This window comes from Phascolarctos cinereus, unplaced genomic scaffold (genome assembly GCF_003287225.1).
Source record: "Phascolarctos cinereus isolate Bilbo 61053 unplaced genomic scaffold, phaCin_HiC Scaffold_8;HRSCAF=390, whole genome shotgun sequence".
NCBI lineage: Eukaryota > Metazoa > Chordata > Mammalia > Diprotodontia > Phascolarctidae > Phascolarctos > Phascolarctos cinereus.
The window spans coordinates 6,729,126-6,742,390 of NW_027556291.1; the positions used below are offsets into that span (position 1 = coordinate 6,729,126).

The following is a 13,265-nucleotide window of genomic DNA, read 5'->3' on the forward strand; positions in this document are numbered from 1 at the left end:
CTTTGTCATCCTTGGGCTGGGGCCAACAATGCCGGCTGTATAGTTCCCCTCTCCATCCCCCTCCCCTTGGTGTAAAATTCATTTAGACAATTCTTGACAGTATGAGACAGCAGACTTTATTTTGGTACAGGAAGGCTTGTGTTTATCTTGCTCCAAATTGTATTTTTCCCAGACGGGATTGGTTTTTCCCGGAGAAGAGGGGGAAGAGGTTGGCAACAGTGGTGGGCTTGAGTCTCTTGAAAATACTCATGGTGACCTAGCCCAATGCAGGCTCCTCTGACCCCACCTCCTTGGGTCTGAGGAGGATGAAGGTAGAGAACTCTGACCCCAAAAGGCTAAGGCACCAGTTTGGAGACTGGGAATAGAGGGAGGCTAATGAAGGGGTAGGGAAGGTGAAGATCTCAGGCCAGTTTGGCAGCCTTGAAGATTCAGCATAGAATTGGTTGCTTTAAGGCTAGGTCGTAGTGCTGGTCATGGTTCTTATGGGAGGGACTGGGCACAAATGGTAGGTGAAAAAGCCCAAAGCTGCCAGATTCCTGACATTTTTAATACGTGAGAATGCCCCACATGGCAGACTCAGTTTATAACGATCTAGAGGTCAACAGGTTAGAGGAGCCCCTATTCCTTGAAGAATCCAGGTTGATGGTCTTCCAAAGGGCAGTGTCTCCATTGTATGCATGTAGTGATGTATGGTGAGGTTGAACAGGTGGTCACATGGAATAAGCGAGGAATTGTGCAAGAGACACTGTGTAAAGGATGTTATCAGCAAGGTGTATGGCCAGAAAACAAGCAAGCCAGTCACAGAAGCAGAAAGAGGGATGGCCTGTGTGCATCGGTCACAGCTACATGATTTAGAGGAAGGCCCCTCGTACCACCTACGATGGTGGATTTTCAGGAATACATGAACAAGAGACACCCACGTTAGGCTCTGATCTGTCCTGGGTGTAGGTGAAGTATCAACATCCATGCAATCCCAGAACCATCACAGGGAAGCTGGTTTAAAGGGAACTTTCTAAAGAAAAGTTTCCCCAGTATTCAGGGAAATGAAGAGAAACAATGTCAAGCAACTTGAATGTGCTTTGTGACCATATTGGATGATGTCCAATGTGCAGTTGTTTCTTGGAGGTTAAGCTGATATCTAACTTTAGAACCTTTCTATAGAGTGCCCTACTCTATTAATGATACTTGGAGCAGTCAGGTGTGCTGGATGGGAACCTATCCAAGGTTCTTTAGCTACCAGACCTAACTGAGGATGAAGGAATTGAATCTCAAGGGTGTCATCAAAGCTTTGGGTTAACTAACTTGAGTCCCCCATTACCACCACTACTCCTGCTTCCACTCCAAGGAAGGCATTGTAGACCTTGGTAAGGAGCCAGTGTATTTATTTCCAGTGGAAGTTGCTAAGTCAGAGTCCCCTGGGAGGTGTTCTCTCTGCTTGCACGGCCTACTTGGTCCTTTTTAAAGACAAATTCCAATTGGAGAGCACCTGGTTTAGCATGAAGATGGCACAATGGCATTCAGAAGTCCAAATGACAGCACCACCATTGGCATGACATATGATTAATGGCCCTTAACAGTGGCCTGGCAAAGGGTTCCAGGGGAGAGGGGAGCCCTTAGTGATGAAGTACTGTGCCCAGCTTGGGGCTCCTCAACTGGAGAGAGATGTCAGGGGCATGGAGAAAGTTGTGAGGAGAGTCACAAAGCTGATGAAAGGATTTGAAAATAAGCCCTCTGAGGAAAGGAGGGAAGAACAGGGCTTCCGGCTGCCTGAAGGAGAGTTCCAAATAGCTTTAAACAGCTAAAGGAGAGGGAATCAGTGCTCTGGATATAGGCTTTGATGCAGCTGTTCTGCGCTTCCTCCAATGCTAAAGGGAAAAGAAGGAAGCTCGATGTGCTAGAGGGTGAATTTACATGAGCTGTAAACAGACACGCACACATACGTGCACATACGCATGCACACATGTGCACACATGCATGCCTTCTTTGGTTACTTTAGCAGTAGATGGCTACCTTATATATCTGTCCCTTTTGGCCATTTTTCAGGCCAGCTACCAAACTCCACTTTCAAAAGAAGCCATTCATAGCTTAGCAGAAACGTTCTTCCAGAACTTTTTCATATTCTGTGTCTTTGGACAACTATGTCCCTGGTGAACTTGGTGCTCCCTTCTCCTCATTGCACAGCACAGTTATAGGGCTGGAATGGAGGTTAAAATAGAGGGGAAATGATCAAAAAGTGCTTCATTACTGTCACGTTTTGGACTCATCACTAGACTTGGTTTTGGCAACACACTATGAGGCAAAGTTAATGTTTTCAGTCCCCAAATTCGATTTTCAATTTACAATTTAAACATGTGTCTCTCTCTCCTGTTGCCCTAATAGCTTTTATTTAGGTTCATTTTTATTTCCATTGAAAGTCTGTTAAGATTCTACTCATAGACTCCCAAATAAAGTCAGCATTAGCCTTTGATAATAGCATTTAGGAAAACTGAAAAAAGAATAAGAGAGTAAATGAGAGTTCTTCAGCTTTCTCATCATTCAGAGATCCACTTGGATGCCATGTGTAATATTTTGTACATTTGCTTGCTTTTCCGACTTGAAAACCTCTACTGGCATGAGGGTTTAGTCCAAGGAGACAATGATATTATCTTGTAGATTAGCTTCCCGACTGGTTCCCACTCCCATACCTACTTACCCCACCTGTCAAAGGCCATTCTGAAGGTATTTTAGACCCCATTGATGAGTACCATTGATCTCCATTTTATTTTTTCATCATCAAGTATCTGCTATCACATTCATCTTGTGACATTTCTAGTTGCAGAAAAGATCATAAAACTGCCACTGGTGGAACCAAAAAGCCATTTTTCAGGAGCATTAGGGAGAATTGGTTTTGTTTGTAAGGGGCATGACCTTTGCAGAAATTATGGTTTGGGGATGTTGATACTCCAACCAGAAACCAAGTCCTTGTCACCAGACAGTTATTTCGTATTCCTGTTTTGGCTTCCGGTCACTTACAACGGGAACCAGAAGCCAAACTTGGACAATTTGGAATGAGATGAAAATTACAAATTGCTTTGGTTGTAGCCTGCTTCAAAGTAGTGCTCAAAGCTTTGGTTTGTGGGCCACAAAAGGGAGCTTGGATAGGAAAGGGGGTCTCTAGAGGCAGTAACCGTTAAACCTTTAACAAATACATGCATAAGGACTGTGATGTTGCCTCGAATGCCATTTTTCAAGCTGAGGATGATGTGTCAGTACTGAAACTATCTTCAGAAAACTATCAAATGTAAAATGTTCATTCACCACCTTTTCTGTCCACTGCCTACATGCAGGACTGGTGGGAACACACATAACCACTGAGAGAAGGGAATAGAATGGCTCTCCAGGTAGTGGACGAGTCGAAATGCAGAAGGTGGGATTTGCCTTGTCCTCCTTGACCCCAAAAGGCAGGACGAGAAGCAATGGGTGGAAGCTGTGAGGAGAAGAATTTGGTTTATTCTAAGGATAAACTCTCTAAAGGTCAGCACTTTCCCAAAATGGAATGGGGCCACCTCAAGAGGTCATGGGAGGGTGAATGCCCTCTTGTTAAGGGTGTTGAGGAGCTGCTTGTTCCCTTTCCGCTGCTGCAGCTCCATGCCTGCTGATACCCAAGACCAAGCCCTTAGACCAACAGGGACATTTGGCTGTCAGTTTCATCTTATTTGGGTGCAGGTTAATCCTAGGGTCAGATCCTATTGAGATTTCTTTTCCTCTAACATACCTCTTCTCCTTAGAGGGAAGGCACTGTCTAAATCCAAGCAAGATTTCTTCCCAATAATCCCTCCTGTCACTATTCCGATGAAAGGGAATGTCCCTCATTTTCATCCTTGCCCATGAAAGAGAGTCCAGTAGGATTTGAATTAGGAGGCAAAAGAAAAGCCAAAAAGAATCTTTGTTTCCACAGCTAGGTGTACAAGTGCAGTCTTCACTTCTTCCCTAACAGAATATGGCATGTATACATGGATATTTATATCCAAAGTGTAGTCATATGGATTGATAGGCAGCTAGGTGGCACAGTGGAGAGAGCCTGGAGAGTTCAAATCCAGCCTCAAGATACTTACTAGCTGTGTAACCCTGGGCAAGTCACTTAATCTCAGTCTGCCTCAGTTTTCTCAACTATAAAATGGGGATAATAATAATATCTACTTCTCAGGGTTGTTGTGAGGATCAAATGAGATATTTGTAAAGCATTTCGCATAATGCCTGGCACATAGCAGATGCCATATAAATGATAACTCTTATTATTATCATTATTGTTACATGATATGACTGTAGCAGTCTGCTTTTTTCAGGAGTTGTTTATGCACTGAACCAAGGAAGAAATCATGACTTTGAAACTTGCTACCTATGAGGGGTTTTTTGCCCCAGCCTACTTTTCTACTTCAGACGAGGGAAATGGTTCAAAATGTAATTTGTAGCCCAGTGAGCATGGCAAGATGGCTGCCCAGGCCTCCTAGGAGCTATCTGGAGAAGCAAGGGGCTGGCCTTGCAATAGAGTGTGAGTCCCTGCTGGACAGGGACTGTTTCTGGGTCATAAATAGGCCTGGGAAATCACAGAGGTAGAAGTTTACTACAATGATGGGATAATGCTGCAGTCCACAGCCTCTGCATTTCTGCCCGTCCATCCTGTGGGACTCTTGTCCAAAGGCCTACTAGACATTCACCCCAGGGGTCTTCCCCATGTGCTGCCTCGCTTCCTCACTGTCTCTTGCTATAGAGAGGACATCAGGTGAGCACGTGGGCTATTCCCCAGCCCTCGCCATATGACCAGCCCTCCTTCCTTTCCACTTGTATTTGGGTTTGAAGACATCCTTTATATCCTTGTATGCCTGCCATGTGGTCGATGCTTAATAAATGCTTACTGAGTCAGTCACATTGAATGTGCCACTTCCATATTGAATGTAAGCCATGACCTCAGATAAGTGGGTGTTATAGACCTCCAGGCTGGCACTGAAGGTGATGGACAATTGTGTGGGAGTGACTTTCAGCAGGATACTTAAAACTCTGTCATTCCAATTTAAAGTGGAGATTTCCATACTTACCAAAAGCTGTCGGCTTGAAAGTGAAAGACCCTTGGTTGGAATCCTGGGTCTGCCACTAACTACTCATGTAGCAAGACCTTAACCTCTGTCTCGGCTTCAGTTTTCTCATCTGTCAAATGAAAGGATTGGATTGCACTGGATGATTTCCGAGGTCCCTTCGACACTCAAACCCATGATCTTACAATAACGTTTAAACTTGAACAAAAGTAGAATGAGCGTCAGCTCTTGGAAGTAGGTAGGCATGACCAAAAGCTGGTGATTAAGTAACACCAGTGGAGAGTGGTCTCTTCATTGTCAGCCTTGCTTTTTGCCTCCCTCTCCACCTTACAAGGAGAACCCTGGGATTTTCTTTAGAGAGAGCATCCTTGTATTAGCTACACGGGACAGGGGCCAGAGAGAGCATTTCTTCCACAGGTTTAGTCACTTTAGAGAATTTATTGTAATAATTTCACAAAGCAGTATTCCTATTAACTGTCTCCCCTGGGGCATGAAAGTAGGTTTGCTGTTACAAACTCTTCTTCATCATTGCATTGCCTTGAATGGGAATTTATTGAGAAATCCTCAAAGATATGCCTTGAGGTAGTTTCTCTATATCACCCATACATCCAGATCTAATTGAAAAATCTGGATGCTTTGATGGTGTAGAGACACTCCTTCAGACAGCAGCTCTGCTGAGTCCAAGAAGTCGCTTCTTTCGCATAGGGAACTGGCCCTGCTGTTTAATTATTCAGCACAGACTGCTGCTAAAGGGCTTTGGAAATAACCCCCTCCAGATGCCGGGGAGGTGGCCTGGACAAGCCCCATGATCTCAGCATTATGTCATTAGGCAGTCACCGCTACAAATGGAATGTCACAGGAAATGGATGCATGAGAGCAAGCAGGGGCTCCCAGGCAGCCTCATTCCTAGAAATCATTTATTCCTGACATCTGTTTATGCCTTCGGGTGGCCTTGTATGGAGACGTGCACTCTAAGTTAGCCAGACACTTGCCTAATATGTTGCACACGTAAAATGCCTTCAAAGCATCTTTTAGTTGGTATGTTAACATGCTTGCCTAGGGGTAGTGGAGAAATCACTGTGTTGGGAGTCAGGAGGACCTGGGTTCAAATCCTGCCAGGGGCCCATGGGTAACCCAATTTCATGGCTCTGAGCCTCCATTTTCTCTTCTGTTCGTGGTTCTGTGATACTCTCACAACTTGCTCTCACAGTGGCAGATGGGGTCCCCCAAAAGTGGTTACTCCTCTCAGGTTGCAGGGATCCTCAACATTAGGGGAAATAATTACCTCAGTGACTATACTGATGGCAGCCATCCACACCTGCCTGTCCTGTGAGACTCTTGTCCATGTTTTTTCACTAATATGCCACAAGAGTTTCACCCAAGGTGATATGTTCCTTACCCTAGCTCTCTTGACATTATCTGGATTCCAATGGACCAAACCCTGCTTGGTCATAGGTTACCCTTCTCTTTCATTATAATTGGCCCATCGTTTTTTTTTTCTTCTCCTTATCTGATTCTATAAATTGTTTTGATCTCTCTGTTTCCAATGTCCCCAATTCAAATGATCCACTCTAGAGAAAAATTCATTATTTTTAAAGAACACACCCCTCCCATTTTTTTTTGTCATCAATGATGGCAAGAAAGGCTAGATTAGATGGGAAAAAAAGCATGTCACAAATGGCCCTATTTGATGAAATTTCCCTCTAACTCCACTAATGTTCTCTGTTTGTGTTTTTAATGAGTGTTTCACGTTTATTTTGCCCTCATTTGGGAGGTTGGTCAAGAGACTAAAACAGATTCAAAGTATTTGGGAATGGCTCGTCCATTTTGCAAAGGTTAGCCTCAGAATTTTATTCTCTGAAATTTTGCACAGCTGAAGGGATGACACCAGCCCATAGTGGCTTTCTCCCAAACAATTATCTCTCTGTATTGAAATGTATCAAGGAAAACAAGTCACTTATGACCAAAAAGTGAGGGTATCATCCACTTTCAATGCCTTCTAACAAAAGAAGCCTCTGAGGACTTATTGTGGCTTAAAGGTGAGCCTGGGGTCTCAAAGTAGAAGCACTGCAGGTCCTGGCATGCTGGAAATGCCTTTGTAAGCGGCTCTGTCCAACCGCAGCCAAGCCAAGTGCCAAGAGGCTCCTGGCCAGAAGGAGAACTCTCTGGGGAGCAGATGGAAAAATACAAGACAGCAGAGCCCTGGGGCCTCCATTTCTCCCTATAGTAGAGCAGGGAGAAATGGGCCGGGAAGTGTGGGGAAATCAAGTCCATGATTCAGAATGAGAGACCAAAGGCACTTCAGACAAAACCTACTTGAGACAGATAATTCAGTGGAATCCAAGTTCCTTGGGGGCAGGCTGGCTTTTCTTGTCTCCATCTCCTCAGCACCTAGAACAATGCCTAGTACGTAAAGGTCCTTAATAAATCCATAGTGGTTGAATTCAATTTATGGTTTCTCCTCTGTCACTTAGCACTCAAATACTTATTCTTACTCTCAGGTGTCCTGAATTTGTTTCTCCCTAAACATGGGATAGTGCATCATATGCCGTGCTTGGGGATTTGGAGATTTGCCCCAGTGTTTATGAAAACCTAAAGCTGGAGGGCTATGTTTCTTTATTCTCTAAACTGGTTGAAATTCCTATTGCCTGCTGAGATTTGATCTGCAAAACAGATACAACACAAGTCAAGTCAACAGGCATTTCTTACTAAGCATCTACCACGTGCCAGGCACTGTGCCAGGACTAAGGATGCAAAGAAAGGTAAAACACAGCTTCTGCTCTCAAGGACATCATAGTCTAATGGGATAGACAGAAGCCTTGGATACCTGTGGTACTCAGGCTTGTGACTGAAGGCATTCAGGAGTAATATCCAAAATCGGATCCTTGAGGCCAGTGAGCATTTGGGACTAGAAGATGTCGGCTGTGCACCAGGAGGCATGGCCAGGGTCCTTTACATATTCCGCTCATGCTGAAGTGTCTGAGCCCAATTGCAGCTGCTGACATGGCTCAGACACAGAAAGCCCCATAGCGACGGGACAGAGCGGCACATTTCTTTCCGTTTGTTCCGTATTCGCTTTCCACTCCAGCTTTTTAAACCACTCACAGCTGCTCACCAGATAGAGTGAGAGAATGTAACTTATCTTCTAATTAAAATTCATTAGGCAGAAGCATTTTAATTTCTGTTTGCTTATGGAAATGTTCTGGATGTTGAAATTGAAAGTGGTGGAAATGGAGATGGTGTTTGCAGAATCACAATATGGCTTCTCATCTGAGCTGAGTTTTTTCCCTTGTTATTTGTGCTATGTGAACAAATAAATATATGTATATATGCATACTATATATGTCATATATGTGTGTCTGTATACACACACACACACACACACACACACACACACACACACACACACACACATATATATATAAGATTTGCTGCAGGACTTCCTGTGAGGAGCATGGCATAAAAAGTGGGAGAAAGTATCTCTTCTGAGGCTTAACTCATTATTAAAAACAGTACCAAAGCAATCACTCATTTCTTATCTGTTCTCTGTGAAAGGTCTCTGGCCTCATGTGCACAATAAATGCAATAATGAAGCTGCAGCAGATGCTTCAGTCTGGTCAGTAACCGGTCCTTAGGGGCAGGCATTGGACAAGTGCCTGATGGAACAGATGGGATTTGTGGCCATCGTGAAAAGTTTCTTGATTTCTGATCATGGGTCTTGCCCAGCCAGGCAGCCTCATCTTCAGATGCTGCTTAAAATGTCATCAGACCATTGTTAGGCCTGAGCAAAGGACATTTATGGTATCTGAGTTGGGCTACAGCTGCAGAGCTTGGCCCCATCTGTGAAGATTTGCAGCTCAGTGACCTTGATCATTCAAAACCTTGTTGGGTGGTGCCAACATGTACTGTCCTATGCCAGAATTGTATGATCAGTCTGTTGGAGGAGAAATTATTTTCCATTGCTGAAGAAAGCCTGGCTGTCTGTATGTAGCCTTCTTCAAGCAAAGGATAAGTCATGTGGATTCCTTGAGCAGAATCAGGGCTTCAGTGAAAGACTTTGTTGAAAACCTGTTGAGTCCCCATAGTGAGTGAAGGATGCTACAAAATTTGTCCCAGAATATAGAGGCAGGGCAGGAATAGAAGCCTAAAAGATTCTAGTGAGTGAGAAAAGGGATGAGATTCAGGATTTGATGTTTAATGCAAATCCTGGAAATTGAGAGCAGGGGAAATGACTGTGATCTGACAAGAATTCGAGAGGGTTTTAAGTGAAAGTGCTCCACCTCAAAATTAGGAGCTACCAGTACCGACTCTTCAGTCTCAACCAGGAATTCACCTTGCCTGGATCATAGACAAGATGCAGCCTGATATCAAGTTCCCTGATGCAGACTCTCTCCACCTTAGCCATGGGCTGCAAGTTCAGGTTGTTGGTTTTTTACATTTTGTATTAATCAGATCATATTTCCCCAATTTGCATTATATACAAGGGTAGGCATTTGGACTGTTGATCTTAAGAAGGTTGTACAAGCTCTTGCTGAGTCAGGAAGTGTTTGTTTGGATTGTTGCCATCCAGGCCTTTGTATTTTTTCACTGTCATTTCCACTGAGCGTTTCATTTTCGTTTGCATGCTCTTGGAGCCAACTGATTTTCATGGAGGGTCACTGTGTACAAGGAGATGAATTATTTTATTGTTTCGTTTGCTCAATTGATTTGTGTTTTGCTACATTGTACGCCTTCCCAGATATTCTCTGAACTTGCTGCCACACTCTTTGGGTCTTTTTTGCCCCATTGGTTTCCACATCACCCTAGTCATTTATTGATCTGAGTGGGGGTGGGGGGGATTGTGTGCATGTTTTTCTCAGTGAGGGAAAGGCAAGGTAAGGAAAGAAGTGAAGTGGTCACTTTGTGTACATCCTCACTTTTCTTTCTTCTGAATTCCTCATTCTTATGGGTCCTGGGCCCATAGGTGCAGATGCTGTGAATTTCCAACTATTCGAATTGCTCACTCAATTGTTGGGTCTCTAAAATGAGGGGAGATGACAGCCATTCAGTAAATATGGTAGCAGCTGGCAGAACTTGGCAGGAAGGGGGAAATATCATAGTCCGAGGTTTGTCTGATTGGCTGTCAACAAGCCACCTACAGTTTCCCATGCTGTTTTGCCTTTAATTATCTGAGGACAAACAATATTAAAAAAGGGAAAAAGGATTTTTTTCCCCTGTTGGAAGGGAGTGGGAGAGAGGAAAGCAAGTGAAAGAATTCATACTGATTAGAAAGGCCTGACTTCTATTAGGCAATTTGCCTTTTATGACAGATTTCCATTTGATTCAAATCTAGAATGGAAAGTTCCCCTGCCTAGGGTAATGCTTACCCATCATCCCACATGCTATCCCAAAAGACACTCTTTGAAGAGTAATCACCATTTTTCTAAGACTTTTTCCAGTGGATCAAATCTTTGTCAAGGAAGAGGTTGCATTGATCTGACTTCCTAGAAAAGTAGCATGCTGAGAGTTTGATTTCCCAGCTGAATTTTTGGAATTATCTTGGAAGTGGATTCATTGTATTCCATTTTAGCCATAAGATAATTTGATCTGGCAAACAGTGACTGGAAAACAAGTACCACCACCACAAACATTCCCACTGCAATGTCCCACATCTCCCATTTATGCCTACTGCCATGTTATCTAACTCAGTGGAGAGGTAAAGGGGAAGGATACTTTCTCTACAGAAAGGAAAAATGAAACCCAGAAAATTGCTGACCCTTTGCCGTGGGGATCTGACATCTAACATGATTTATTAAGGCCTGAGCCATGAAAAAGTCTTCACAAACACACATCTACAGCTCTCTGAATTGCAAAGGTACAGCTGTACCTCTCAGAGCCATGAAAGAAGAGAATGGGATGTGGTGTTTGTCTTTTCTTGAGCATTGCTAAAGGGATTAGATTGAAATGGCCACAGTACCTCAGTTTCCCAATGTGAGCTTCAAATGGGTTTTTGTGAATACTTGCTATCAGTGAGATTGGTCTTTGTGACAAGGACAGTAATAGAATCCAATGAAATGGACAGTCTCTAAACCTCCCCATCCATCTGACAGCTTATGTTTGAAAAGGTTATTGCCAAAGTCCAAGGGTGTTTACTCAGATGACCTTTGTCAGATGACCCTGGGATGAATGCTTGCTGGCAGTGCTGGCCTACTGCATGCTTGTAGACCTTAATTATAAGGTTAAGTAATAGCAATTTTCCCTTTATAAATAATTCATATTTGATTTGAGCCATTTCCTAAAATAATGCTTTTTTTCTCCACTCCACATATAGAAAGCACTTAGTGAAATTAAGAAGCAACCCATTTGAAATGAAGGAGGGTAGTTGTTGTTTTGTTTGTTTTTTTTAAGGGCAAGAATTTGGCAATTTGCTTCCTTGGACACATGATCGCTCCTGAGCTAACATGGAATGTGTTCCTTTACTTCCCAGCCCACCTTAGCAGAGTCCTGTGGGAATTAAATTGGGAGGTTTTGCAAGTGCCCACGTATAACCAGACGCCTAGACGCCGCCAGTGGGGGCTCCTGAACATTAAGGCCATCGCTCTGCTCTGTTAAGGGCTTCTCCTATAGATTCATCAATATATAATGGATTCTTATCAGCAGAATTCAAGTATATTGCTGGTGTCAAGGGCAGTGGGCCATGAAGTGAAGATGCAGTCCATCTAGTATTAAAATGGAAGTGCTCAGACTTTGGAAGCTGCCTTTCTAGTGTGCATGCCCTTGTCACTTTGTATGATTTCTGTAAGCAGAAACCATTTTCTCTGGACGTACTTCATCTTTCTATTTTTCCTCCACCATCAGTGCTTTGCAATTCTTTCTAGATAATAGATGTCATTTGTTTTCTATGTTTGTTCCACACACAAATATTTGATTTTGTCAGGGATTTGATGATTTCCGACATTCCATTTATGTACCCAGTTTCTCTTTGCCTTTCACCCTGGATAGCTAATGAGCTGTGCTTTCTTTCATGCGGATGGCATTGACCATCTCCCATTTGAAAATCAACAAATCACACAGGCCAGAATGTCCCTTTTCTGGCCATGCCCACCACAGGGGCCCACGGACGTCTTTAAGGAAAAGTCAACATTAGGATCACCTGCCATATTTGAGTTTTTGCTTTGGCTGAGTGGTATGGACAATGAATGTGGCAGAATTCCATAATATAATAAATGACTCTAGTGAGGGAACAGTTACTTTCCTTCACGTGGGGGCCACAAAGGAAAAGATTTTGCAAAGGATTTGGGTGGGAGCCAGACTCCTTGAGGTCCGAGTGAGCTTGGGACAGGCTTAAGGGCTCATAGTAATTATTGCCACTCAGCCTGTCCTGGGGGTTGTTAATTCATTCAGCAAATTAATTCAATACAATGTCCTTGTACTGGTCACTGGGGGTGATGTAAAGATGAGATGAGAAATGGTACCTGTGCACATAGGGTCTGCAGTGTCATAGACAGAGAAATTCCCCCTTCTCCTTCTCCTCCCTCCCCCTAATAACTCCAATACAAAATGACATGTGATCATTGCTGAGAGAACTGACAGATAAAGGGCCCTGTCAGGGTGAAGGAGGAAGACTGAGACTAAGAAAAAGAGATCAGAGAAGGAAACTGTTAGAATTTGATTTCAAAGGATCATTAGAAATTCACCAAATGAAAAGTAGAAGGTAGGATGTTAGGGAATAGTCTGGGCAAAGTCATAGGGGCAAGAGAGCACAGTATATTGAGTGGAATGCCATGAGGGGTGGGCTAGTGTCCAGTTCTGAATAGGAGAGTGGGCTCCAACTCTAAATAAGGAACACATCTGACTGAAGAATTGTGTTCAGTTCAGGAAAGAATCCATTACCCCAACACGCACACACACACGCTGACCTTTTACCCAATAGACCTTACCCAAGACTCAGCCCTAGCATTCTGCCCAGTAAACCTAGTATAGGATTTTAAAATCCAAGAATCTCCTGCCAAACTCAGGATGTCCAGTCACCTTAGATGTTACCCAATTTTTCAGTGCACAGGAAAGAAACTGAATGAAATTTTTCATTGAACCAAATGCTAAGACATACTGTTCTAGCACATTTTTACAGAGTCCCCTATAGAGGTTTCTAGAATTCCCCAAGGAGAAAATATGAGAGAGTGGGCTGTGAATGATGGAATATGCTATAGAATG

At 43.4% G+C, this 13,265-nt stretch overlaps 1 protein-coding gene across 2 annotated transcripts in view; it reads left to right on the forward strand.

The window, feature by feature from the left end:
* The window catches only part of HTR2C (5-hydroxytryptamine receptor 2C), a 184,430-nt gene that overhangs the window by 109,142 nt on the left and 62,023 nt on the right, over positions 1–13,265 (forward strand). The gene's annotated exons all lie outside the window — the stretch shown is intronic.